Source organism: Micromys minutus (genome assembly GCF_963924665.1).
Source record: "Micromys minutus genome assembly, chromosome: 12".
NCBI lineage: Eukaryota > Metazoa > Chordata > Mammalia > Rodentia > Muridae > Micromys > Micromys minutus.
The window spans coordinates 33,000,175-33,028,161 of NC_137981.1; the positions used below are offsets into that span (position 1 = coordinate 33,000,175).

Consider the following 27,987-nt stretch of genomic DNA (forward strand, 5'->3'; position numbering starts at 1 on the left):
CAGCTCTCTGCAGCCCTGGCTGGGGACTTCCCTCTTTGTGTCCCCGCAGTCTCAGGGTGCAGGCAAGGGCAATCAGGTTACAGACACTTGGGCCTACACACTGGATGAAGTATCTTTTTAGGGAAATAGATGAGCAAAGTGGGGAAACTGAGGCCTGAAGACGGCAAAGGGACCATCTGTCACATGGGAAGACAGATTAAGTTAAGACTGCAAGCTAAGCACACCCCCATGTCTACATTTTCCTGGAGGGTAAACTGAGGCTCAGAGGCTGGAAAGAGCCTCTGACAGACTTGGAGTTAGGAAGAACCCCAGGGCTGTCATCCTGGGCCCATCTCATGGAACCAGGACAGAGCTGCCTTCTCTGACCCCAACCTCAAGTTCAGGAAGTTGCAACACTTCCTTGTTTCCATAGTAACCAGCTACTGCTCCAGGAATACACTGAAATGTTTTCGTTACCTCCTCTGTGCCGGCCCTGGGCCAACCTGTGAGGACACAGGCGGAAAGAGGGGGTGTGAAGTGAGGCCCAGTCCCAGCCCAGCCTAGGATGATAGCAAGCAGCTACGACAGAGCGCAGAGGGGAGGAAGGAGGGGGAACCTTTCCAGCATCTGATAATCTCAGGGGACAAGCTCAGGGGTACAGCTTTTGACCTGGCTTTTTAGGGATGAATAGGAGTTCGCCAGACTGAATGAAGAGACTAGAGAAAATGTCAAGGCTCTGGGCTTGAGGTGCCTCACGCATTAGAAAGCTGCCATGTATGCCTGGTGGCTCAGCTGCTTGGGAGGCTGGGACAGGTGAAAGGGAAGTGAAAGGCCCCACCTGTACTGTAGAGAGTGAGTTCAAGGTCAGCTTGGGCAACTAAGCGAGATCTTTCCTCCAAGCAAGTAATTAACAGGGATTAGGATGTAGCTGAAGACACAAAACTCTGGGTTTGAGCCTTAACCTTGAATAATTTACATGTGATGGTACCTGCCTGGAATCTCAGCAGCATCCGGAGGGTTGGGAGTTCAAGGCATCCTCAGCTACAGGCCTGAAACCTCACAAGGTCTCAAAAGGGCAGGGAGAGAACTTCAGTGGTAGAGCGCTTGCCTACATGGATAAAGCTCCGGGTTCCATCCTTAGTACTATGAAGGAAAGAGGGAGGGGAGGGAGAGAGGACAGCGGAGGGGGAACTAGTACTCAGCACAGAAAGTGGAGGGCGTGAAGGGATGAGCAATGGAAGAAAAGGAAGCCGGAGACCAAAACCCAAAGTGTGAACCAGGTGCCTATGGCACTTCTCAATTCCTAGTGTTTGATGGGTGTGGTGGCAGAGTAGGTACAGTAGCGTGACAACCCTCCTTAGGGATTCTAGATAACCACCCATCTCCTGGGGGAAAGAGGAGTGGGAACTGGACAAAATCCCTAGCCTAGCTCTCAGGCTGGTGAGAGGTGTTCCTTAACTGTCCCAGAGAAGCAGGCCTAAGTGACTTTACGAACCTTAAGAACTACACAGAAGCTGCAGCTCTGCTTGTGGTCCTCATCCCGCGGGCACTTGGTCCGGCAGGGATAAGGCCAGCCTCAGAGTAGAGGACGGAGGCACACGGAGGCCAGGCTGCTGGGGTAGGAGCACCCAGCATCTTGCTAATCTTGCTTCCCCTCTCTGGGCCTCAGTTCCCTACCTGGAAAGAGGGAAGAAGGAGGGTGAGAGAGACAGGTTCCCCTTTATCACTTCTGGATCTGTGGGTCCTGGGAGGGGTCATGTCACCTGACACGGCAACAACAAATCCAAAACGGGGATCTAGGACAAAGCAACTTTTTTTTTTTTTTTTTTTTTTTTTTTTTTGTGGCCAAATAGGCCAGACATGTGGGCAAAGAGTTTCAGAGGGTGGCAACGGTTTCTGGGGGCCCTGGCTCTACTCTAAGTGACAACTTGAAAATAAAAGACAGCCCCATATGTACTGGAAAAAAAGTATCTTGCCAGAGAATGGCAGACATGGCCAGGCCGTAAACAAGGGACAACAGTGTCCCAGACACCATAATGGATAAATACCAGGTCAAACAGCTCTAGAGAGCAGGGTCTGGGGCTTAGGACCCAGAGGTCTGTGAGACAAAGCAGAAATCCCAAACAGCATAGCAACCCTGTTGACAGCCATAAAGGTCCCTGTACCTGAGCCTTACTCACTCCAGTGGAAGGCTTGTGTAGGAACAGCCACGTGCTGCATGGTTGGGATACCTAGGTTCCAGTTCAGCTAGTGACCTGTCCCTCTGGTTTAGACACTGTAGGTAAATGAAGGGTTGGCCTGTTCTGGGCTGACGTTATTACTGATGCATGTGGTAATAATACTCTATCTGTCTGACATAGTGACACTGCATAACACCTGACAAGGGTAGGGCCTCCTGTCTGATGTCCCTAACAGCCACAAGGGATACCACAGCAGAAAGCAGTGCCAAAGCTCTCATTCCAAACCCAGGGCTTCTTACGGAGAGCCCCGGGCTTTGGAGCCTGAGCGTGTTTGGGTAGGATGGGCCTGGAAGATGGCTGTGGGGAGTCAGGGACAAGCTGGACTCAAGCAAGTGCCAGTGGGAGGCTGGCTAGAGAGGACACACTTCTCACGTCCATCCTGCCCCCACCTCCCTGGATAGGGCTCCACTTCTTAGTGCTGAATGAACGTGATAGGAAGAGCCAGAAAGACAAAGCCACCTCCCAAAGCACCCGTTACAGGATCCTGCTTGCTCAGCGAATGCCAGCTACTTTCTTCCCCCCTGTGTCCCAACAATCTGCCTCCCTAGCCACTTCCACATCCCACGACCTGAGTGTGCCACTTCTCCATCCAGCCTGATGTCTTCAAGATGACAGGATGCAAAGAAAAGAAGAAGGCCCAGTGCACTGGCTGGTTTTATTTCAACCTAACCCAAGCAGGAGTCATTTGGGAAGAGGAGCTCACCATTAAGAAAATACCTCCAGAAGATCAACCTGCAAATACACCTGTAGTGCATTTTCTTAATTAGTGGTTGTTGTGGGAGGGACCCAGCTGGTTGTGGGCTCGACCATCACTGGGCTGGTGGACCTGGGTGTGCTAAGAAAGCCAGCTGAGCAAGGCCCAAAGAGCAAGCCCGTGCACAGCAGTCTACGTGCATCAGTTTTAGCCTTCAGGGCGCTGCACCGAGTTCTCGCCCTGTATTTCCTGGAAGGTGGACAACCAGCTGTAGGAGGAAATAACCTTTCTTCCCCAGAGTGCTTTGGTTATGTTTTTTCACAGCGATATTAACCCTAACTTAGAAATTTGGGGCCAAAAGAAAGCCATCTCATCCAGGCAGCCTATTCTGTTTTTTCCATCCTGCCTTAGATTCAGCTGAGGAGGACCTAGGCTGTGTAAAAAAGATGCGTGAGTCCTGGAGTCTTCATGGTTCTGGGATGGGAACTGGGCCCCAGAAACCCTTCTAAAACTCCATGGAACACGGGACTTCAGCTGGAAGGAACCGCTGGGTAGTAAAGAACAGCCCACTCCCGGAGGTGCACAAGACCACACGCAACACAGTGCGGATGTCTTACATAGGATATGTATCTATGCAGGATGTGGCTGCCAAGATACCTCAAGGACTTGGGAACCAAATGTCCCAGGAATACTGGGAATAGGTATGTGGAGTCTGGGAATGGTATAGACCACGCCATGAAGCCTAGGCACTGTAAGGGAGCAGGCAAAGAGAGAAACCATTCAAGTCAGAAAACTCAAGAATTCTGAGGCCTGAAAGGATTCAAACCCTCCAAGCAGGCCCGCCCTTGCATGAAGAGACCAGCCCGGCTGTACAAGAAACAGCAGAAATTCAAAGTCACCTCAGGCTGGGTAGGGGCACTGAAGGCTCAACCTTCAGTAAGGGGATCCAGTGGAGGCTGAGTTCATAGCTCCACAGCCCACATCATAACAAAACTAGAATTCCCCCTGAATTTTCAGTCCTTCTCCCAGGATCTATGACACAGTGAGGCGCTGGGGCTCCCGTGGCCCGTGCACAGTGAGTAGAGAGGCTGAAGGTCAATGAGCAGCTTCCTTTCCCTGACAGCCACCCAGACCCTTCCCAAAGTCCTGAAAGTCAGAAACATAAAGTCTGTGAACCAGGGAAATAATGTGTTAACCACAGTGGCAGATGGGGGGTCACAGCCTTCTTTGAGGCCCTACCCAAACTGCCTCTCTGCATGTAAAGCATGTCCCCAGAGAAGGCCACCTCACGGCGTCATGGTGGGAAGCTCTTCTGAGGGCTGGGTGTCCTCTCAGGGAGCCACATAAACTCTACCTGGTCTGCTGCCTTCCTTGGAGAAAGAGTTGGGGGAACTTCTTCCCACCTAATCCTCCTGAATTCAGACACAGTACATGCCATGCAGCAGGAGATAGGACTGTCTCCCAGGGACACTAGCCTATTCCAGAAGGCCATATCTACAACTATTCATCCTACATTCCTAGGGCCACTGGATCCGGGGCCAGGTAATCTGTCTCAGGAAGCCCCTTTCATTAGGGACTTTAGTCAAGTCTCCTTTCTTTCTTCAACTTTGTTTTTCTCGCCAGTAAAATGCTGAGCCCGAGCCGGATAAGAAGCAGGCATCTAAAGACAATGTCCTCTGGAGGCAGAGGTTACACACAGAGCTGGAATGTAGCCAAGAGGAGCTTCAAGACACATTCAGCTATTCCTCTCATGGCCAAGGACTCTAGCTTTGTGGGCAAGAGCATCCTTCTGATACTGTTCCAAGATGTCCACATTGAATCAAGCTGTGGACCATCTCTCCAGGAGATGCGGGACTTAAGAATAAGCCTGTGTGCTCTTTACTCTAGGAATTCCTCTCAGGAGAAGTAGGTTGACAGTTTCGGGGTGGGGGGGTGTATTGTGCTACCTCATCAACTCGAATAAGGATGCTGTGATATCATCCCAGTTCATGATTGGTGGGTAATGACACTGAAGCTCAGAGGGGTCTATGCATAACCAAAGGTGCCATTCTCTGTCCCCCTTCACAGATGCTCAGTTTGTAGAAGGGAAAACAAGGCTATCAGACAGAAGCCAGACTTAGAACATTCTCCAGGGGCACCAGGCCTCTTGGTAGGTGGAGTTGAAATGTCTTTGGATTCTTATTATTAGTCTTTGGGTTATTATTGCCTCTATGAGAGGATAGACACCCCTCTCATGCTTTAGAAGGCCCTACAGACAAGGCATCGGAAAGCTTTGGTTGGTTCTGAGTCAAGTTCTGAGTCAGTTTGACCTTGAGCAATTGGTACATTGGAGGTAAGACTTTGGGAGGGCACTCATGACAGTGACTAAGGCTGCCATTCCTTAAACACTTGCCACAGACCCGGCACTGAACACTCTCTGGCCTCTTAACCTGTTGGGAGGACTGTGGGTTAGTGATTGTTAGAGCATGAATAACTCTAACATGGAGGCCAAGGTCAGAGATGTCAAATATAAAAGGTGCAGTTGAGAACAGACTCCAGACAGCCAGAGAAAAATCCTGAAAGAGGCTGGAGAGACGGGTGTCTCAGTCCCTGAAGCAGTTGCCCAAGCAAGTATAAAGACTGGTTCAATATCCAGGACCCATGTAAAAAGCCAAGTGTAGTGGTGCACTCTTACAATCCCAGAGCTGGGAGGCAGAGATAGGAAGGTCCCTGAGGTTCACTGGTCATGTGGCCTAATCACTGGTCAGTTAAGGTCCTGGTGAGAAACACAAACACACTGAAGCACATTGCCACCACCCCCCCCCGACATACAGAGTTGCATACATACAGATATATACACATACACACACATATATACTCAGACACAGACACGCACACAGACACGCACACACATACACAAACATACACCATACAGACAGACTTGCATACACACACAGATATATACACATACACATACAACAGATATATATATATATATATATATATATATATATATATACATACACATACACACACATATACACTCAGACACAGACATTAAACACACACACAGACACACACACACACAGTCTAAAGCAGGGAGTCAGAGGGGGATTAAGTAAATGATTTTAAGTGTGTAAACAATAGCAACTTCAATGACACACAATCCTCTCCACCTGAACCAGCCCCTCCCCAGCTTCCTTGCTCTGACAGCCTGCTGTAGAATAGCCATCTTGGTGGACCTAGTGCCTGTCCCTGAACCCCTCTGGGATTCGACTTCCATCCCCTTCTCCCATCCAAAGGGACAAAGAGAGACTCTGAAAGGACTCCTGCACGTTCAAAAACCAAGAGAAAAAGTCAAGACTCTTTCCAGAGAGCTCCTGATTCTCTCTGTTCCTGGGCTAAGCTGTCTGCCAAGCCGGTTGTTGGAATGGTGTTCTGAGCTGAGGACAAGGTCCACTCAGGGTGCAGGGTGAGGGATTGGGCAGGAACCTCGGGGCCAAGGCAAAGTCCAGACAATTGCATCCTGAGCCAGGTCCCTTTTTCCTCCAGCAGCTGTCACCTGGACCTGACACAGGTGACTCTTAGGGTGGAGCCAGCAGGTTCCAGCCCTGCTTCCTTGTCCAGAGAGGAACCAACAGTAGGCAGAGGAGCCATCAGCCATAAAAGCTCAAAGTCAGCATGTAAAGGTTGGGGGACCGGAGGGGAGGAAACCTTGGTGCCCGAGAGCTTAGACTCTCTCAAGAAGAACTTGGTTTGATTTCTCTCACAACAACCAGGATTGCATTCTCAACCTTCAGACATAAACACGCATGCACACACTAAGCTTGTGTACTACAAGAGGTTTAGAGACTGTCCTTAAGACAAACTCAAGGGTCACTTCTACCCTTCCTCAATCCAGCTGGGCCCCTGAACTAGGTTACTAACAGCTGTTTTTGAGATGCACTGAAGACTGGCTAACAGTAGATGTTCAGTAAATGTCTAATGAAACCCACGAACTGCCAGAGCCCAGCTTCTGAGTTTAGTTCAGTTCTGTGTGCTGCTAACCTTAGGTGAAGTTAATCATTGCTTTCTAAGGTTCCATTTTCCTGGGCTAGAAAAAGACAGACAGTCCCCTCCCCAACTCTATAGCTTAGGAGTTCAAACCCAGAGAAGGGAGTTCTGAGGTAGAAGGGGTGTTTTTTCCTATGGTCCACAGCTAAGAATATAGGGTGAGCTTTTTTGGGTTTAGGGGGAGCCTCCAGGCAGGGAAAGGTTCTGTAGACCACAGAGAAATCCCTTATTGTGAGCAGTTTCAATTCAAGCCAGACACCCCAAAGGAATTTTGGACAAGGGGCCATTGAAAGCACAAAAGAACTATTCTGAAAGTCTCACCATCAGTGGCTTGGCCATGTCCTGGTCTGTGTAGAGTTTGACATATGGGGAAAAACTGATGGGAAAAAAAAATCGAACTCCCCCATATCTGAGGGCGAGGGGGCAGAGACAGGCAGAGATGAACATGTGTGCACATCTGCATGTGTGCTGTAGGGGAAGGGAGAGAGGCATGTGGATCCACTAATAGGGAAACAAGTCCACCCCTCAACAGCCTGGGGACAGGTATCTCAGGAAGGTTCATAGCTCCTGGAGGTCCAAAGCCCACTCTAATGGTCCCAAGAATAAGCTATTCTAGTTACTGAAGCCCCTGTCATTCCATGTTACTCTTCATTCTCAGCTTCCCCAGCTTCTCCATTGGTTCTGACAAGAATTTTGACCTAGGAGATCTTTGGAAGGACATATCTGTTCTGACAGACATGCTATAGAAAAACACCCCACACCCCCAACACACACCCCACCACTGCCCAAGAGTCCCTATCCCCAACCTGCTGTCTAGGGTGGGCAAAGCAGAGTCTCCACACACCGTCTGTCTTCAACAGCCTGCCATGGCCAAAACCTTGAAGTGGTTACAATTATATCAAGGCTAACAGGATTAGGGGAGCGTTGAAATCTAAGAAATCTAATTAGCTTAGACACCCCAGCCTCCCCCAGCACAATCCTGTAGTAACCCTGGCAGCTGGGCCTGATGGGAGGGGCAGGCTCCCGGCCCTTGGGGCTACAGTCATTACCTGCACAGGTGTGCCTGGCCAGACCAGGCCAGGTCAGACTTCCTGGGGAGGTACCATCTCTGCCTGCCTAGTTACCCACTGTCCACAACCCCACCAGCCAAAGCTGGGCATCAAAAAGTGACAGTCAGTTAGTCTCCAGAAAACCAGATGCAAGAATGGTGACCATGTGGAGGAGAGGGAGAATCCAGGGGCCCTAGAGGGCGGCCACCCTACATAGTGTCGGAGACTGACTCAGCCAGAGGAGGGGCAGTTTGAGTCATACTCTGTATCTATAGAAACCATATCAGCCCAGGGACAATCTTGCTTCCTCCTCCAGGGCCAGGCAGAGCTGAACGTGGTGCATACATTCACCTAAGCAGGTAGCATCTGAGGTTCAGTATAAGGTCTAGATGGGACGGAGGGAGGGAGAGAAAGAAGGAGAGAGAGGGAGAGAACGCTACCCCCTGGGGCCCACACAAGTTTCTGTGTCACATCCCAGCATAGTTGGGGCTATTGCTCAATGCACTGTGATGTAGGAATCTGTAGGGCCTGGAGTTGAGTCCTGGCTTAGGCACAACCTTTTGGCCTCTCTCTGAGCTTGTTTCCTTCTCTGTTAAATAAAAGTAATTCCATACAGTAGCTGACAATGTTTTCATGGGATCAAACAAGTTTGAAAAAAAAAAAAAAAAACAAAAACAAAAAACAAAAAAACAAAAAACGATTCTAGATGGACCTTACCAAGCAAAGGAAGGGGCTGTGGTCACGCCCTTTCTCACGTGTACATGGCAGGCAGCCAGAGGCTGGTGGGTAATTATTTATTTGGACTTGTCTTTCTGCCCTTGCTGGACAAAAGCTCCTAAGAGTGTCTTGCATAGTTCTGGGTCTCGTGGGCCACTGTCTTTGCTCTGTAGATTCTCATTAAACACATGAATAGTCAATCCTGGGTCTCTGACCTGACCCTACCCTCACTACGCAGCTCCTCCCAGGTCAAAGGCAATTGTGCAGGAAAGAAAGTGTCAAGAGGCAAGCCTGGGACCTTAGAGCCAATGGAAAAGAACCTCTTGGGCAGATCCTTCCCTGAACTTCTCTCATCACAATAAGGCTGGGCACAGGCAAGAGAGGGGTGCGCCCTGTCCCCCATGTACACATATCATTACATTATGATATGATACAGACATATCCTACAGGACTCGCACCTCATGGTCATTAAGGGAAAATGAGTCTGTGGTTGGGAGAGGCCAAAGCATCTTAAGCCCAAAGTCAGGATTCATCAGGGGGTATGGCTTTCCTAGAAGGCATGTCATTAACTCACAGCTGAGCACTGAGCATAGATGCTACCCAAAGGCGCTGAGCACCCTATCACAGGGAGCACATAGGCTGAGGCTGAACAGTGAGCTGTCAGCTAACGGGGAGGTAAGGATAAAGGAGCAACCTCTAGAAAAGATTTCCAGCCTCTCTTACCCCCAATCTGACCCTCTGTCGTAGGTCTATTCTGAACCAGAGTCTGCCTAAATTTCAGGATGAAGACTCAAATGTTTGTATCAGCCCCATCCTCCCAGCAACCATGGAATGATAGGAGTTCTGGGCTTCAACCCGTTTTACAAATCAGGAGAATGAGGCCCAGCAGAGTGACCTCCTGGCCCACACAGTTAGTAAGCTACAGCCCCCTGAAATGCTTTTCTTTCCCCCTATCTAGTGTCTATGGTAGATTTGCTCTGTGTTGCGTCCCTGAGAGATAGCCTAACTTCAGACTTATTACTGAAGCTTCCAGGCTAGGCTTCATGCACCCAGGTGGGCTGGCACAACCCCAGCCTCAGGGTAGCTTCAGAACAAAGATACCCTCACCCCCAGAGAGGACCTGGGTAGAGGCCACTGTGTCCTGCTGAGAGGATCCAGCAGTCACCAGGAGAAACTGCAGCCACAGGGTCAGGGTCAGGGGTAATTAGGGCAGTGGCCTTTGTTATCTACACAAAACCCTAGGAATCTCATAAAGATTCGAGAGAGGCAGGGGCCAGGCAAGGACCCATGGGAGCAGTTGTGAATGAAAATTTATGGGACCCAGTCACTATGCGGCAGGCCCTACTTGCTGGTATCACGCCACCATACCTACAGATGGTTCCCCAAATTAACCCACTGCTGAACAGGTTTCTTACTATGTTTTACCCAAAGACTTTGGTTAAAACTACCCAATGAACCTGGAGCTAGGTATCCAAGCTTCCCACACATGGTCCTCTTGGCCCCAGACTCTGAGGACATAGTCAAACCTCAAGTTTGTGGATCTTCTCAGCTGGGTCATACCAGCTTCTGGTGGGAGTGAACCTGTGGACCACTGGGCCATGTCGGCTCATCTAAACAGTAGCCAGGGATGAAAATGTGAGATTGTTGTGGCTAGAAAAGTGGTGTGTGTGTGTGTGTGTGTGTGTGTGTGTGTGTGTGTGTGTGTAGCATGTGTGTGTGTGTGTGTGTGTGTGTGTGTGTGTGTAGTGTGTGTGCAGGAGGGGGGGTTGTTGAGCCAAACCCCAGCTTCTAGGTCTTTCGTCATTTGCCCTGGATTCCCCCCCACACACACACTTCTCCTTAGAATGAAAAAAAAAAAGAACATTTTGTCCCCACAAAGAAGCCAGCAGCCGTTTCTGCACAGACAAGGCTATTTATTCAAACTTTTTTTCATAAGCCCAGTCCCCTCTGTGAGTCTGTGAGCAGTACTCAGAAATTCTTACAACCGCAGCTCAAGTCTTGGAAACTCTATAGCTCCTCCCCCAGCCCCAGTCACCAAGTTCCCAAGTCTAAATTTCTGATTCATATGAGAAAACTAGGTCTCCTAACCGTGTGACTCCTGGGCTGGAGATGCTTCTGTCCTTCGGAGAAAAACAAAACAACCAAAACCATAAAACTCAGAGGACAACACCATCTCCCTCCGAAAGCACTCCTAGCCAGCCATACACACTCCTAGGCAGATAGATAGGGCTTTCAATGTGCCTTTTGTTTGGTGCTGGTGTTTCCACATCCTCTTCTTGAAGAGGGAAAGGTCAGCGCAAGGCTCCCGGGTGTTCACAAGCCCTATGCCTCCACTCAGGGGCCAGGAATTCCCCCTTCTTTGGACCTCTTAAAAAACCACCCCGATAAGAAAGGCCAGGAGCTTGCTCCCTCAGAGTTGCTCACAGGCAACTCTTCCACACTCCAGTCACTGCACAAGCATTGGGAGGCAGGCCGGAATTCACCAGCAGCCAAGTTGCCTGTTTCTCCAGCCCCAGTCACCATCCCTTTATCTGTACCTTCAAAAAAAAAAAAAAAAAAAAAAAAAAAAAAACAATAATAAGCAAAACCAGGCACCTCTGGGAACAGCCTCTGGCCTCCTGCCCTGCCCTGTGTAACCAGCCTGTCCTCACACCCACGAGGGAGGGAGGAGACTGCACTAGTTAACCCTATGGTCTACCAGGCCCAGTTCCCAGGTTGCAGCAGAGGTAAACTGTTGCTCAAGAAAACCATTGGCACCAGGAGGCAGCTGGAGCCAATGGCTCTCTCTATGTAGCGCCAAGGCAGGGGCTTCCACAGGCACAGCCCACTGACCGCCCTTCCAAATCCCGGGGGTTGGTCCCCACTGTCCATGCCCGGGGCTGTCCACCCACGGGGCTCCAAATGTCCCTGGCAGTGCAGAGAGGAGGGAAAGGCTGGCCGAGCGGTGCACTCACCCCGCCAGCCCAGCCGCCAGCCAGCTTCTTGGAGATCTCAGAGAACATTTGTTTGGGCTGCCAAGTTAAATCTTCCTCCCTCATGTCAGGGCATTGGAAAAGCAGTCAGGGGAAAGGGGAAGGGGGAGAGCGGGGGAAGGAGCCGCGGGAAGGAGGGCGGGAGAAAGCGAGCAAGCAATCCAGGCGGGCAGGCTCCAAGCCCCAGTTACTCTTAGCACTGCCAGTCCGAGAAGCTGCAGTTCCCGGGGCAGACGTTAACCGAGCTCTCGGCATCGAAGCAGAGATCTGGCCGCCGGGGCTTTCAGGGCTCCCGGATCGGGTGCGGGATGCCAGGTTCCTTGAACCCGGGCTGTGGGAGAGGCCCTTCACCCTGCTCCGAACTGGAGGCACAAGGTTGAACTATAAACCAGAGAAAGGAAAAGTTTTCGGCAGGTAGAAGGAAGGGCAGAGTAGCCGCGCCGATCCGCTGTCCCCGGGGGAGGGTGGGGGGCCCAGGCCCGCAGTCCTGGCTCGCTCCCGTCCGCTAGCCCTCCCGCCCGGGTTGTTTACATTCCTGGAGTGTCTTTTAAACCCAAGGCTGTGGCCGGCTCCTGGCCTTCTCCCGCGGCTTCGGGGCAGTCTCCCGTGAAAATCTGCTGGCGCACAATGGCCGGGAGAGGAGACCGCCCCTCTCCCGCGCCCCCACCGCTCCAGGGCGGAGAGCCTGCCCTCTGCACGCGCCCTCTCCCCTCCTGGCCAGCTTCCTGGACAGATGTCCCCGGCCAGGGAGCGACGCGATCCCGCAGCCTGCACCGCGACACCGAGACCGTGTTCCCCACTGTTTTCCCCCTGGCCTTGACGCCAGGAATGTGAAACAAGCTTTCAGAGCTTCCCTCCCACAATCCCGACCGAGCTTCAGCTCCGGCCCGACCCCCCAACCTCCTCCCGGGTCGGCCTCCCACTCCCCGGGGCCACCGCCGCCGGAGACAGAGAGGAAGAAAGAACACGGGGAAATTACTTTCGTATTTGCAACGCGCGCGCGCGCGCACACACACACACACACAGAACACGAACACACACACACACACACACACACACACACACACACACATCTTCCCCTTGGGCTCGCCTCACGACTGGGGCAGCCCCGGCCAGGCGTTGGCCTGAAAGCCCCTTTGGCTTCCGAAGCCCGAACGAGAAGCCTGGACACATATCCTCAACGTGTCCACCTTCAGCCACGCGCCGCGTTTCCCTGGGCTATTCTCCCCCCAAACAACTTAACCGCGCCCCCATCTCCCATGTACAAAAGTGTGTTCTCCATAGAAATTCGGAGGCACAACTTAACACCAACCCTGGCTACCCTAGAATCCAGCGCCTTCCCGGCGATTTTCCTACGCACACAGGAGCACAACTTCACATCTTTCCAAAAGAGGCAAGGGAGACCCAGCCAGTCCTTCCACGGTCCTCTCTTCCCTCCTCCGAATCCGTATCCCGGCCGGCCCCCGACTGTTCGGAGCGACTGCTGGAGGCGCGCCGGCAGGAGGCGGGCACCGAGTCCGCGCGCACAACCGCACCAGCGCCCCGTACACCCGAAAACCCCAGGGTCCCCGCGCTCACCCGGAGCCGCTCTACATAAGCTGGGTGTTCGCTGGTGGCCAGGGCCTCCGCCCCCGGCGGCCAGAGCAGCGCGCCGAGCCCGAGCGGCTGGCTTCTCTCGCCCGGACGGAGCTAAACCTTTAAGCGGTAAGCCCTGGTACAGTAGCCGGCGCTCGCACCCCGACGATCCGCCGGGAGCGGGTGGAAGCCTCGGAGCTAACGGGCGCTTGGCTCTGTCCCCAAACTTACCGGGTGCTGCGAGCACCACTGCCACCGCTGGAGGACGCGCCGCCGCCACCGCCGTGTAGGGTAGGCTGGAGCCCGGAGGAGCGCAGGAGAGCGTGGAGATCCACTCGGTTCCGACTCCGACTCCCGCTCTCGCTCCTCACCGGCCGGCGCTAGGGTCAGCGCGCTGCGCGGGCGCTGCTCGCTTGCTCTACGGCCCGATCGCTGCTCGCCCGGCCAGCCGCTTGCTCTCCCGGGCGCCCGCCGCTGCCGCTCGCTTTTTTAATGTCCACAGACAGTGAAAAGGAACTCGGCGTTAGGGGGTGAGTAAGTGAATCAACTCGCCCAGAGCCGAGCAAGTTGAAGTGTCAGATTACATTGGCTATTCTATTTCCAAAGGGCCCCGCGCCGCCGGCCTCCCGCAAAAGCCGGCACGGAGTAGGGGCGGGAGCGGAGCGCCGCGCCTCCAGCGCGCAGCTCTGCTTGCCTTGGTTCGCTCTCCAACTGCGCGCTAGCTGCGCTCTCCCTTTCTCTTTCCTTTCCTTTTTGCCTCTCTCTTTTCCCTTCTTTTCCTCCCTCTCTTCCCTGTACCCAGGTCTCTGCTCTCTTCCGGACCCTATTAGGCTCCGCGCCACCCTCACCCTCCTATGCTGCTTGTTCACTATCGTCCCTCCTCTCGCCTCCCTTCGCTGATCTTTAACGCCACCCCCCCATCTCATAAGTTTGAAGGGGGGAGACTGATGTGCCTAAGAAAGAACCACATTGGTAGGAGCAAAATTACCGCCAGAAGGCGTACCCCGCTTTCTGCTGGTCCCCTGCAGGAGTGCACTGGGGTCTCAGGTGCTGTCAGCTATCTGAATTGGGGTGGCTGGGTTGCTAATGAGACGTGGTGTGCTGAGCTTCCGGAGAGACTTTCGGATTATTCCTAAAACGGGGTGACAGGGAGAGGGTGAGAGGACCCTAACCTTCACTACCATGGGTGACGTAGGGGAAGGCTGAAGTGCGCTTCCATTGACATAAGAGAAGGAGCGAGGGATGCAGAGGTAACCTCAAGTCCACACTGCTACTTAAAGTTTAGGGCAGGATCGCCTTAGTGCCTGGTAGGGAGCGCCTGGGGCGATGCGAGCCGAGCGCTCCAGCTTTGCAGAGGTGGAGATAATCCAACCCAGTTCATAGCCCAGGGCTGGGTTCCACTCCTGTAGTGGCGAAGGGCACTCACGAAGCACAGTTAGGTGCGCCCACTCGCGGGGGTTCCCCTTGCAGACCCGCCCCCAAATGTACCCAAGTGCGCACTCCCTTTGGCTCACGTCCACAGCCACTCACACAAAAACTCCTACACAAACGGCGCACAGGTTTGCTCCTACCTTGCAGTAAGGCAAGCATACTCCTCATAGCACGCATGACCCCTACACACACTTGTACACACACTTTGCATCCCAGATATGCCCGTGCACCTGAAGTCATAAAGTTGTACACACAAATATCGCTGTACACCATCCCCGGTACGTTTAAAAAAGCCAAACAAAACATGAGGCATTCCCCGTGCGCTACATCACACGTTAGCGTACAGATACCACACACATGTTCCCCTTACTCTTCCACATCCCTTCCTCAACCCCACCCGCCTCCTGATTAGAGGTACTCTAGTCCTAAAGATAGCAGGAGTCTAGGCTGAACACACACACGCGCGCGCGCGCGCACTCGCACTCCCCCTTCAGGGCAGGCGGGGGAGGCTTGGGCCGGAGCCCGCAAGGGACTCCAGGTGTGGCGATGAGTCCGTGTTCCGCTTTTTGCAGGCAGCCACAGTGTCGGAGGCGAGGCGAGGAAGGGAGCTGGAATAACAAAGGCAAGTTGGGAAGAGCGCAAGGGGGCGCAGCCCCGGCTGGGCCGCGGGGGGAGCCCTGCACTGCCGGGTCGTCGGAGGCTGCTTGGCCGCCAGCCGGGGGAACCGGAGGTGGGGAGGAAAGGTGGGGGGGAGAGGGGAGGAGCCGCCGCGTGACGTCAGAGAACAATGACACGGCTGGGGGCGGGCTCGGGCTGGCAGCCCGGGCGGGGGTCTTTCTCAGGGCCTGGGGCCGGCGGATGAAGTCTTGGCCTCGCCCTGGCGGCAGTTTGATTGACGAGGTCCGCATGGGAGCGCAGACGTGCCACGCAGACTCGCGAGTCCTGAGCCTCTTGGGTGGTGATCGTAGCGCACCGCGGGCCAACAGGGGAGCTGGCCGGAGAACTCCCCCCAACACAGACCCCCAGTTTAGAATATCCTCCAGAGGGCTGGCTGATCTGACCTCGGCTTGAACTCCTTCAGGGCCAGAGAGATCACTTCTTCCATCACCAAGACAAGAAAGCAAAATGTGTTTACCAGCTTTGAATCCATTCTCAAAGCCGTGACTGTCTGGCAGCGGTGAACTCAGCCTGAAATTCCTGAGGGCAGACTGCAGCTCAGGTCCACAGGGACATGGGGCAAGGGTGTCTGGGTGCGGGGAAACTACCTTTCCCGAGGCAAATTCAGACTCCTGTACTCTCGGGTGCGGGTGGGGGTGGGGTAGGGGCGGTGCTTCTTTCTGGCCTCAGTCCTCAGACCTGTCACACGGGATGAACTGTTAGCAACTTGCCCCACTACCCACCCACAGGTGGCAGCTGAGTATCCCCGGGGAAAGTGGGTGGCATGAAATCACTTCCAGACCTCTAGGGACACTGGAATGGCCTGATCCCAGTACATTTCCAAGAAAATGAGGACTTCCCTCTCCCCATGCACCCTCCCCCCCAAGCCTGTGGGTGGCCCAGGTTGAGGAGGGTAGTCTGAGAAATCCTGGAAAGCTGGACTTGTAAGATGAGAAATCCGTTTGCTGAAGGGAGCCACAGGCATGCTCTCAGTCACAGCATTGGCACACCCAGGAGGCCACCTCCATCCCCCCCCCCCCACCAAAGCCCCTATCAGCCTTGAAATGCAATAGCCCCAACCAACACCAGGGCCAATTCCTGTTCCCTTGATGGCAACCTAAGTCATGGCACTCAGCCCTGTCAATCTTTCTCCAAATCCGTAAGTCGCCAGAGCTCCAGGAAGTAGAGAAAATGATGACCTCTGGTGAACATTCATGTTCAAAAGCTCCTGCCCAGAAGGCCCCACCCCCTTTCTTTAAAAAAAAAATCACATGTAGTTATTTATTTGAGGGGAGGGATACACATGAAGGTCAGAGGACAACTTTGGGGAATCAGTTCTCTCCTTCCACCAGTGTAGGTCCTGGGGATTGAACTCAGGTCCTCAGGTTTGGCAGCCTTTACCAACGATGAGCCCCCAGACCCCTTATTTCTAGCCTGGAAATCCAGAAGTAGCAGCAGAAAATAGGGGAGTCTATCAGGACAGAGATGACTTTGCTTCCTGTCTTCCCCACCCACCAAGCATGACACCTTAAGGACAATAAATCTGAGAAACCACACTCAGGCCTCTTGTGAAGACCCCATGCCCCAAGCGCTGGGATCCCCAGGCCCTTCTTGGCTCCCTCTGGAATCCTAGAAGGGATGGCTTATTTAGTGCCTACTGTGTGCTGAGTGAGGACATCATGACAGTCACTTACTGCCTGCAGTTAGGGACATCACTAGCCCCTCCGAAGGGGCTCAGGCCTTCATGAAGTTCTTGTTAACTTCCTGTTAGCCAACCCCGCTCTATTCTCATCCAGAAGTTCTGTGTAGCCCTAGGCAAATTGTTCTTCCTTTTTGGGCCCTCTATAAACTGAAGGCTATGATCTCATAACATTGACAGAGCCTTGCTGTTGTGTAGGCCCTGAATTCCCAACCTTCAGCTCCAGCAAACAGTAGGCCGGGGTTGAAACGGAGAGATGGGAAAGTACACTCTGTCCAGTCAATGTAGGTTCCTGTATTCCCTGTGGCTCAAAAGACAGCTTCAGTACCCACCGGAGTGTGCACTGTGCAATGCAGGCTCACCTTACACCCACCTTTCTAGCAGGTTTAAGTGCCTCCAGTTTCCTACCCTGATGGAACCATCAAGACTGAGGAAGAGGGCCACTGCTAAGGCAGGGCCTGAGCCTGAGTCCTAGGAAGCAGGAAGTCCGAGGGCCAAGAGGGAAGCAGTGATGGGAGGATCTATGTAGCATGCAGTGAGTACGGCCTCTGGACCAGGCTGCCATCAGTTGGTTGAGGCATGAGCAGGCATAAAGGTGTCAGTTCCTGCCTCTCTGCTCTGGAGCCAAAAGGTGTGTGATAGGGAACTCACTGCTCTCCTTCCTTCCATATCTGCAATCGGCCATCTCCAGGCTGATGGAAGAGCACTGAGGTTGCCTGGCCGCTCCGGGGTAGGTTTCCAGGTCTGGCTGCCCCCTGTGCTCATCTCATTACCAGGGGTGACACAGATGAGGGGACCTTTGAAGTTGCTTGGGGGGGGGCAGACTTAAGCAGCCACCTGCTAGGCACTGATCACTGTCTGTCTCAGCCCTTCCTGGACGGTGAGTAACAGCAACATAATTTGTCTTCACCTGTGGTGGACCAGGAACCTTTGGGTCCTGCCTACCTCTTGTGCATATATATCTTTTAGGAATAGATTGTTGATCTAACACAGAAAGCCTGTACCCTCTAGCACAGAGCCTCTATGCTCCAGCTAGATTCCCCTCTGTTCTCTGAACACTAGGAAACTGATGTGCCAGAGGAAGATCCCGGGTACTATGGCCATCTAGGACTCATGTGTATTGGTTTCTTGGGAGGCTGGGGACACGTTGAGACAAGGTCTTGCCGCATAGTCCGGACTGGCCTTTGAACTCAAGGGTTCTGCGTTTGTTGAATGCAGCTGTGAGCCATCGTATACCCAGTTAGGAAGTGTCATTTTGTCTTGCCATCCTCTGATCCTCACCATGGCACTTGAGTGGGTGACTAAGATGAGCTACAGAGGGAGGAGGTGCCCTTCCCTGGGCCACACTTCCTGCAGCAGCACCTTCTCCCTACAGCTAGAGCTCCGCTGCCAAGCAGCAGGCTGGGGCTGGTGTGTGAAGGACAGCTGGGGAGACAGCGGCGGTGTGCCAAGGGTGGAGCACAGCCACTTCCTGCATCTGTCCTGCAGCACCCTTACCCTGTGAAAGTCCTCAGGCCTGACATCTCACATGTGCATGCTTTTCACACTCTCCGGCCCTAACCTGCCTTCACACTCCCCGTGCTCAGTGCCTTCCAGGAGAGCCACCATCTCACACATACAACTCCTTGTGTTGCGTGCGTTTGCATGAGCTCCTTTTGTCTCCCAAGACACACCCATCGCAGCGTTCCAGTCCACATCTGCAGCCACCTGCTCAGGAGCCTACTCTGATAATATCACCAGCCCAAATGCCTACGTCATCTCCATCCCTGAACGCTGCCAGACTGTCCCCATATCTGTGTGACCATAGCAACTGCTTGTGAAGTTCCTGCTATGGGTCAGGTCTTCAGTAGCTTGAACTCTGGTCCCCACCTGAGTTGAGGATTGGTACTAATGGCTCCATTTTACTGATAAGAAAACTGAGGCCCTGGGAATCTCAGTTGCCAGTGTAACACATCATAGCAGGGAGCTCTTTGATACCCAATGCTTTTTGGTACCCCTAGAGGTAGAATGGTTCATTGCTCTAGGCTATCACCCAGCAAGCTGACAAAGCAGTCGAGTAGGGTGTCGATATGAGACAGACACGGAGAGACCAGACTTCCAGGAAGGACTGCCCAAATCAGATGCCAACTTTTTTCATATTTAGGGAAGAAAAATCACTAATGTTAAACAGGTGCTTGGAAGGCAAGGTCTCATGGAAACTGTAGTAAAGCAGACAGGGGTGGAACGTGGATCTGCACAAGATCACACAGAGAAGGGATAGTATCGAGCCTCCCAAAGCGACAGGTATTCCTGTACTTTGCAATCTGCCTTGGTGCTCCTTTGACCATGTTCTTTATGAAGGACACACAGTCCCAGACGCTTTGAGGATGCTGAGTTTTTCAGTGATTCTATGTCTTTTCCTCCTCGATTAAAATGAAAGAAAAGAAAGAAGAGAACCCAGAGCTTTGTTCCCAGCTGCATCTGGTTCCCACTGCATAAAACAGATAGAGTAAAAGCTAGCCACCCAGAGACCTTGCCTCAAACCTTCTGCAAGTATCAGGTGCAGTTTGGGAGGCCTGGAGGACCACTGCCCACTATAATGGCTTCCTTCCTCACTCACCCGCATCCTTGGGTGAGCTGGACCCCTTCCCTGGCAGCTAGCCCCCCCACTCTATCAAGAAAGGTCTGTGGGTGCTGCAAAGATCTCTCTTCTATGACATCACTGTAAACACTGATATAATTCTAGGGTGAATACAGGAGAATTTCCTACCACACACAGGAAGGAAAGAACCTAAGGGCACATCAAACAGTTCTCTGCAGAGACAGCTACCCATTTGCTCTTTGGAAAGGGCTCCCCAAGACTCCATGGCCATCTCCTTTTGCTTAAATCTCTTTTGAGACATTCCCTCTTGCACCCAAACTCTGACCTTTTCAGACCATAAACAAGTCTGACCCAGGATACTCCAATGTTGCAAGGTCAACATTTTGGTCACTGGCTAGGGTCTGCAAGGAAGCCACTGACAGAGCTGGCTTCTCGAGCTCCCCTCCTCCCCTGGGAAAAGCACTTCTGAGTTTGTAAAGAGCACTTTCTGTCCCATGTAAGTGTTACAACAGTCTCAGGAGGCAGGCAGATTGTACATCTCACTTTTTTGAAGAGGAAAATGACTGGGTGGTTTGGCCAATATCACACACATGGGGCGGGGCAGGATTTTGTCAGGATTTTTACCCTGATTACTTGATTCTACATCACCAACCCAGGTGATGTTTAAAAAGATGCCACTCCTAGCCCCAGATAATGCCAGGAGACAAGATCTCAGCAACTTTGATTCATTCAGCAAATAATTATTGGTAATAAGCTATGTTGAACATAGGGCTAAGGTCTAGGGATCCAATAAAGAGGAGGTAGATGTGAACCATGATACCATCATCGATCTGATAACTCTGATAGAGGAAACCAGCCCAACAGGCCCCATGCAGACAGGTCTGCTCCCAGAGGTTCAGCCCATGTACTCCAGAAGGAGCCCAGGGCCCAGAGACTTGTACTCCTGCCCTGGCACTGCGTCTTCCTGGCTGTGTGGACTGAAGAAGGTTTTCCTGACATTCATGAGCACATAGCTTCTCCTGTGGTTTCTAGGTCCTTGACCTACACCTACCTTCTAGGTCAAGTGGTTAATGATTTCCTGGCATGAGTAATTATCCTGGTACAGTGTTTTCTTAAACCCAACTTCTCATGGGCACTTGAAAGCAGAAAGGGGCTTCTCAGGTCATCTGACTTGAGCCCCTCACTAAGCAAAAACACCTTAGCCTCATTCTTCCCAGGAAGTAGCAGCCTCCCTCCCTCCCTCCCTCCCTCCCTCCCTCTCTCTCTCTCTCTCTCTCTCTCTCTCTCTCTCTCTGTCTCTCTCTCTCTCTCTGTCTCTCTCTCTCCCTTCCGGAGTAGATAGAATGCTTGCTCCTTCACAGAGCAGACCTCTGCCCAGTGGCGTGCTGGTAAATGTTTAACACCTGGCTCTCCAGACTGGGGAGAACCTGATTCGTAGTATCTGTTGATCCCCTTAGTGTAAATAGTCCTACCATAGCGGCCTGGTGCTGCATGCTTAGCAGTTCACACAGTTGGTGAAAGTTTAACTGCCATCATTCCTGAGCCAGTACAAGCAGGGCTACAACACAGAGTTGCCCCCAAGAAAAGTCTGGTCCAGCTTGACTTGCTGGAAAGTCCTTTCTGGTATGGAATAAACTTTCTCACTGTCCACACACATCTCTTCACACCCTGATCTGAATCCGGTGAGATAGGTAGATCCTGGGCTTAGTGGAGATGGATTAGGCACCTTCCTCTCTGCCCTTTCTCCCTCCCTACCTCCTTTCTTCTCTTCCTTACTCCCTTCCTTTCTCAAATATTTATTGGGCCCTGGTGACGCCAAGGTGCTAGGTAGGTACTGTGGCCACAGAGACTTAGGTGCCCTGGCTCCACCTACCCTGCCTGTCCTCTTCCCAGATCCCACTCAGACTGGCTGATACCCACTCTCCCAAGCTCCTGTTGACTGCCACCCTTTCTCTTCCTGCCTTGGGCAGCCCTGCCTCCCTCTCAAACCCTCCCAGAGCCTTTATCGTCCCTTTTGACACTTATCACTTTCTACCTCGGATTACAGCTATTTGTGTACAGGGCTTATCTCCCTGCCAGACAGAGAGGCAGCTCCGGCTGTTGAAAGTGTGGACTTTGGAACCATGTGACCTGGCCTTCCATCCCAGCCCCAGCACAAGGGATATGCCTTCTCTGGAGCTCACACCACCTTTGGGAGCCTCCGTTTCTTTATCTTCAAGGCAGGCCTTGTGATAATCACTTCCAAGATGGTTTTGGCCACTCAGTGGGATTAAAATGTAACCCCCTTTTCCGGTTCCTGTCTGGACTTCCATCGTCTTCTGGATAGACTTTGTGTCAATGCCTGTTCTTGGGCTAATTATTAGACTCTAATACTACTTATAGCAGACACATATATAGCAATGCAAAATACAGGGGCTTAGTCCAAGATGTTACATATTCGGACATATTTCATCCTTCCAAGCTTGGGACACTGGAATTCATTTATTTCCATCAACAGAAGACAGTGTGCCAGGTATAGTAACACACACTCATAATCTCAACACTGTAGAGGTTGAAGGAGGAAGAAATATCAAGAATTTGATGCTAGCCTGAGGAACCTTTCCCAGATCCAACCAGCCAAGTAAAAAAATAATTTAAGGCACAGACAGGTTACATAATTCCAAGGTCACTCAGATACTGGGTAAAAGCTAGGATTTGAATTCAGGACAGTCTGTTTTAGAATCCCAGCTGTTGAACTTGATGCAGTATGTCAGTGCTGAGAGTTGGGGTGCCTACAATGTCCCAAGCCTTTGCACGTCTTTCCCCCAGCCTACAGATGGGGTGGAGTGATGTATTGCCCTTTTGGGACTCAGAGTTCATCTAGGAATAAGGCTCACATTTCTGTGCAGACTGTTGAGCAGTCCTACAGTGTACATGGGCTTTTGAAGACAGTATCGAGTGAAGATGCTGGGCTGACTTGGGCCAAGTTAATGTTCTGATTCTCTGAAAGCTTCTTTGACCTTCCATAGTCTTAGACTCTCAGCTCACCTAATAATATTGGGATCATCGCTCCATTTTCTTAGTTTCTCCTGCAGAGTAGTCATGAAGAGTGGACCTCGAAGTCAGTGGCAGGAGATGGAAGCTGGAAGCTCTTGAGGCAAGAGGTGCGTGGAAGTACTTGGGGGAGAGGGAGGAGATGGTAGGGCCAGAGGAACCCTGGATTGGGGTGGCAATACCAGGTCTGTCAACTTTTCTCATCTGCTTTCTGTTGCTAAATGCTTAATGCTTGCCAGCTCTGTTGGTCTCTAAAGGGGCAGATTCATGCTGAACCCTGTTCCTCCCACCAGTTTAGGAGAGCCCATCCATGACTCCCGAAGGCAGGCCTTATAGAGTATGTTAAAGAGTCCTTGAAGAACAAATGCTTCTAGAACACTATGGGACTGGCTTTTCTCTGTAAATCTGCCCAAACCACTGTCCTTTTTACCCTCCCATGAGAACTGGGTCTCAGGTGTGTGACGGGGTCCTAGAATGAAAAAGTGACCCTTCCCCCCAACCCAAGCAGGCTCTGGGTGGGGGAGAGCCTTGGAGGCTAGGAAGGCTGTGGGGAGGGGTGCTGTGAAATCCTGAATTAATCCAGGCTCACCCTCAGGGGCTCTCTATGATGCTAATCACTCTGGCTTTTGATGCATCTCCCCCTCCCCTCCAGTCCCAGCCCAGTTTGAGCTGGAGACTTAGTTCTGCACTGGGGCTGGGATTAGAGCTCCCTGGGTGAGGCCCAGTTTATCCATAATGAAGCAGAAAGGGTTTATCCCTTGGCCGGAGGAGTCCGAGTCCAGGTTACTTGCCTGCATATGCACTGCACTCTTTTTTGCCAGAACTTTTTCACTTTTGCTCTCCTGGGCTTGTTCTCTCTCTCCAGAGGGGCTCTGGTTGTCACACAGAAGCCCGGTGTGGCCTTGGGAAAGGCCCAGAGGCTCTGGCTAGAGTCCAGACTGCAGTCCTATCCCAACTGCAGAGGCTTTGTTCCGGTAGTTTTTGTTTGTTTGTTTTTTGACCAACACTGATAGAAGAATCCTAAATGCCAGCGGGTCCTAGAACATGCATGGTCCCTTAGAGTCCCCAGGCCCCTGTAATAGGCCTGCAAGTGGGGAGGTAAATGTGTACGAAAGTGGTCCAGTCTGATGAAACATGGTACCGCGGCTCATCAGAGCCCAGCACAGATACGCATACTCCATGCGAAGAATGGGCTGGCTTTTTATGTCTTCTTTCCGTACCCAGTCTCGTTCTAGACATGACCTGAATGTTCTGTGCACTCAGTGGAGCTGGGAAGGCAGTCCTGCCCTCTACACCGCTGCAGGGCAGGATAGGGCACCTTTGAGGATGCCAGCCTCAAGGGAATCATGGAAGCCTCTCAGCCAACCCAGCCCCTTGCAACAGCCCTGTAAACCTGGGCCTATACACAATTAAAGTTTTATTGCATTCTATTTCCTACGTATAAAAGACTACTTGTGAGCTATGAACACATCATGACAAAAGATCCGGACCACTCTGCTTAAGAACTAGATTATTTAGACATGGGGGGGGGGCGGTGGGGAGGACCTGCCTTTTGACTCCCTAATCATTTCAGGACATGGGCTAACTGCACCTTTGAGATATGGCATTAGACTCCCATGACTTCTCTCAGGGAAAGGGGGATCTTTGAGCATCTGCCTGTACTCTCATGTCTCCCTTTTCTTCTGGGTCACTTAGAACCTGTGCAGCAAATGTTGTGAAACGAGCCACATGTTCCTAGGGCAGCCCCTGGAAGCTGGATTTTCCTTAAGCAAGGTGTGCTGTGTGTTTTTCTGACTCATGCTCCCTACCTATAGGACCCCCTTTTTTCCCCACTCAGGATACCTAGGTCCTCCTTCCAGCTCCAGCCACAAGGTTTCATTGCCAGAAGGGCTTCCTTGGGAGACCTGATCTCCGTATCCATCAGTGTCTTTAGGCACCCAAAGGGACACTCACTCCCAGGGCAGAGATGTTATAGGTAGCTAATACCCAGATCCCCGGGGAGCCGAGCATTGGCCCCAAAGCTAACATTTTTAGAGTAACTCCGTGTAAGCATGTGCATGAAGGCAGGTGGACAGGCCTGGGTACAGAGACTCCAGGGATACGGATTTTCTCTGAGACCCGTGGGCCATGGTGCCCACTGCAACTGAGTTTCAAGATATTGTGTTTGAGAGACTTGGCATGATTAGGGAGGTTCTGGGTCCTTTGGGGCTTTCCTTTCAGGTGACATGATGGCTTTGGGCTATTAGTGTGATTTTGGGGGTTGGCAGATCTTGTCTTACCATCTATGTACATTCCTGCCCAAGGCCACTTAGAATGTCTTAGTGAAGGCTCCCTTAGTGGCCACGTGGCATAATAGACAGGGGACGCTGGCAGCCTGGTGGAACCTGTAACTTCTCATTTCCAGCTATGGAGGCTGTAAACAAGCACCTTGCCTCCCTGAAGCCTCATCCCACACTTGTACTACCTTGGTGGTGCCTGAAGGGAGTCGTATCAGACTAAACCGCAGTTGAATCTTGCAAGCCCCATGTCTGATGGAAGCCACTGGGATCAGGCCACCAACATCAGGGGATGTAGACTTGCCCCGGTGGTCTAAGAATCCAGACTTGGCGTTACCTTACCAGGGGAGCCTTGAACATGTCACTGACCCCCACAACAGCAACCATCATCTGAAAGGAGCATACCAGCTCAAGGGTTACGTGAGGTAGGAGTAGCTGATGGGATGGCAGAAGATTCTTGCAAGTGACAAGCCTGTGGCCTTGAGGAATGATGAGGACCGGACACTCGGTCTCCAGGCATCCGGTTGGAATGAGCTCTGTCCCCACAGAAGGACACTGTGTAGTTTAAGAACCAACCCTTTTCTGAATCCACCAGGGCCCTAGCTGCCAGTGATAGAAATGTTCCTATGAGGGAAGGCTAGGTCCCTTTGAAACTGCCTAGTCTACACTAGGGGTGCAAAAGGTGACCTGCTTTCAAAGCAGCTCTTCTGGCCCTTAATTACCCTCTGTCACCCATAGGTGAAATTTCCACTCAGTTAGCTGAAGAAAGGCGCCCACGCTGCTGGCTGCCACGTGCCGGTGGGGGCCCGGCTTTCCTGCCGCCTTTGTACAGCCAGCTCGGGTTTCTGGTTTTAATGATTTCCTGAATTCATTCCATTTCCTACCTCAGGGAAAGGAGGAGAGGTGATCCTCTTGGAAATTCACATAATTGCTTTTATTTGATTTTTATTAAAATGCATTCAGGAATAATGTGATTGCCCCCGTTATTACGTTGTTCATCAATCCTGCTCAGAGAATCTGTGGTGGAAAAAAAACAAAAAAACAGAAAAAAAAAAAACAAAAACAAAAAAACAAAAAGCCTGCAATGGGTGCAGAAACCTCCAGGGCATGCAGGGTGAGATGACAGTACCTCACAGTGGCTTGGGGCTCTTCCGCCCTGGGAGGAGTCACAGCCAATCTCTGGCTCCTCTCACACAAAGAATGCTCCTGCCTGGAGAGCAAAGCCTACTGCACTCAGTCTGTGAACATATTTTACACGTCTTCCATCCTCAGTCCAACCTGTCTCCCTCCCTGTCCACCCTGGAGACACAGGGTCAGAGCTGAGGTCTTACCCATGTCCCCAGTTCCCTGCAAGTTGGTCTGTTTCCTGCATAACCTTTACCTTTGGGGTATTAGCATACAGAATTAAGAAGCCAGTGTCTCCCTCAGACCATGTGCAGTTCTTACCTACTTGGTGCAGTTAGAATTCGGGCACAGTATTGCGCTTTCCCCAGTCCCTGTTTACTAATGAAGATAATGGAAAACAGCCCGGTGCTTTGGTGCACTCCTCTGATTTCAGCAGGAGGGAGACTGAGGCAGGAGGAGCTTCCAGCTAACTAATGGGGACATGAAGACTTTCCTTTACACAGTGATAATAAAACTGAGCGACCAGGCAGCTGGCAACGTGGTGTGAGCCGCCAAGGATACCCATCAGTGTGGAGTGCTACCAAGTAGCCTCGTCTGGAGCCCATTCACGCAGCCTTGGCTGCTTGCTCAAAAGGTGACCCACTCCTATTAGAAGAAGCTGTGTAGAGAATCAGGTAACATAGGGATAGACATCCACTCTCAGAGCTCCTTTGGTGGGGGGGTTCCTTTCTTTGAAAAGCCTTTCTTCACTTAGAAAAACATGCAATGAAATTCAACTTGCTTACTGAGTTCTCGTTTCTTCTTCTTATTTTGGTGTAGGTCATTTGGCAATGGCCACAGCTAGGGAATTTAGAGAATGATGAGAGTAGGGTCTTTGGGGCTTACCACCCAGCAGAGCACTCAGATGTGGTGTCCGAGGCTCCCTCTGCACCATTCCTGCCACTGGGATGCTGTTACCACTGCTCTCTGTGGGCCAGGCTCTATGCCACCGCCACCCAGATCCTTGAGACTACTCCTGCCGAATCGTGGGCTCCTGCCCCAGAATGTGCACAGGCTTCTGACTACATGCTTGGTAGTCCCAGGAGAGGTTTGCTGTGGTCCAGGAGGGTAGGTCCCTGTCCTTTTATGGAGAGGGACAAACAGTGGGCTAGGAAGGCCTCTGGAGTCTCAGTTACAGGAGTCTCAGCCCAGAGTGTGATAAGGACACTGCTGGTTATAGTGGGCTTCAGCCTAGGTTTGTCCTGGGATGTGTTTAGTTCTGAGCTAGGCTGGTTCTGGCTTAAGTCACTGTGCTAGGGGCTGCATAGCAGGGAACTGCCTCCCCACCCCCAGTAAACTGCACCTACCCCTTCAAAAATCTGATAATATGGATGGCCTGCATGTAGCTCTAAGGAATAGTGAACCCAGAAGAAAAGTAAGGGTTCCCAAGGCCGTGAGCTCGTCAGCTGAGGAGCTGAATGAAGAGCTCCAACCACCTCAGTCTCTGGTCGGAACTATGCTCACTGCCATTTCTCCTGTCTCAGTAGCCCAGGCTAGGAGCAGGAGCAAACCCAGACCCTAGAGATGACAACATCAACTGAAGTTGGGGGGGAGGGCTTGTCTAGCTTCAGTTTCTGGACCCTGGAGGCCAAGCTCAGAGTAGGCAGTGCAAGCACCCCCAAAACCCCAGTTCCAGGGCAGGATCAGAGCCTTTAGAGTCTGGAACCTGAGGCTTGAATGTACTGCAGGATGGACAGCACCCGGCTACTCAGATGCCCAAGCAGTTCAGAAGTCAGTGGGCAGAGCCATTCTCCCTATACCGCTGGCCTCCCAGACATGCTGCTACACCCCAGCATACGTACTGCTACACCCCTGCATGCATGCTGCACCCCAGCCTCCCTGCTACAGCCCCAGCCTTGCTTAGCATGTGGCTTCTTTATCAGATCTC

At 52.1% G+C, this 27,987-nt stretch overlaps 1 protein-coding gene across 3 annotated transcripts in view; it reads right to left on the reverse strand.

Annotated features, from left to right (window-relative positions):
• Positions 1-13,744, reverse strand: part of ZMIZ1 (zinc finger MIZ-type containing 1) — a 194,800-nt gene extending 181,056 nt beyond the window's left edge. For all 3 annotated transcript variants that reach the window (XM_080926445.1, XM_080926446.1, XM_080926443.1), the window contains exon 1: positions 13,490-13,744. The gene's annotated coding sequence lies outside the window, so the exon portion shown is untranslated. The remainder of the gene's footprint in view (positions 1-13,489) is intronic.
• Positions 13,745-27,987: the final 14,243 nt, after the last annotated feature.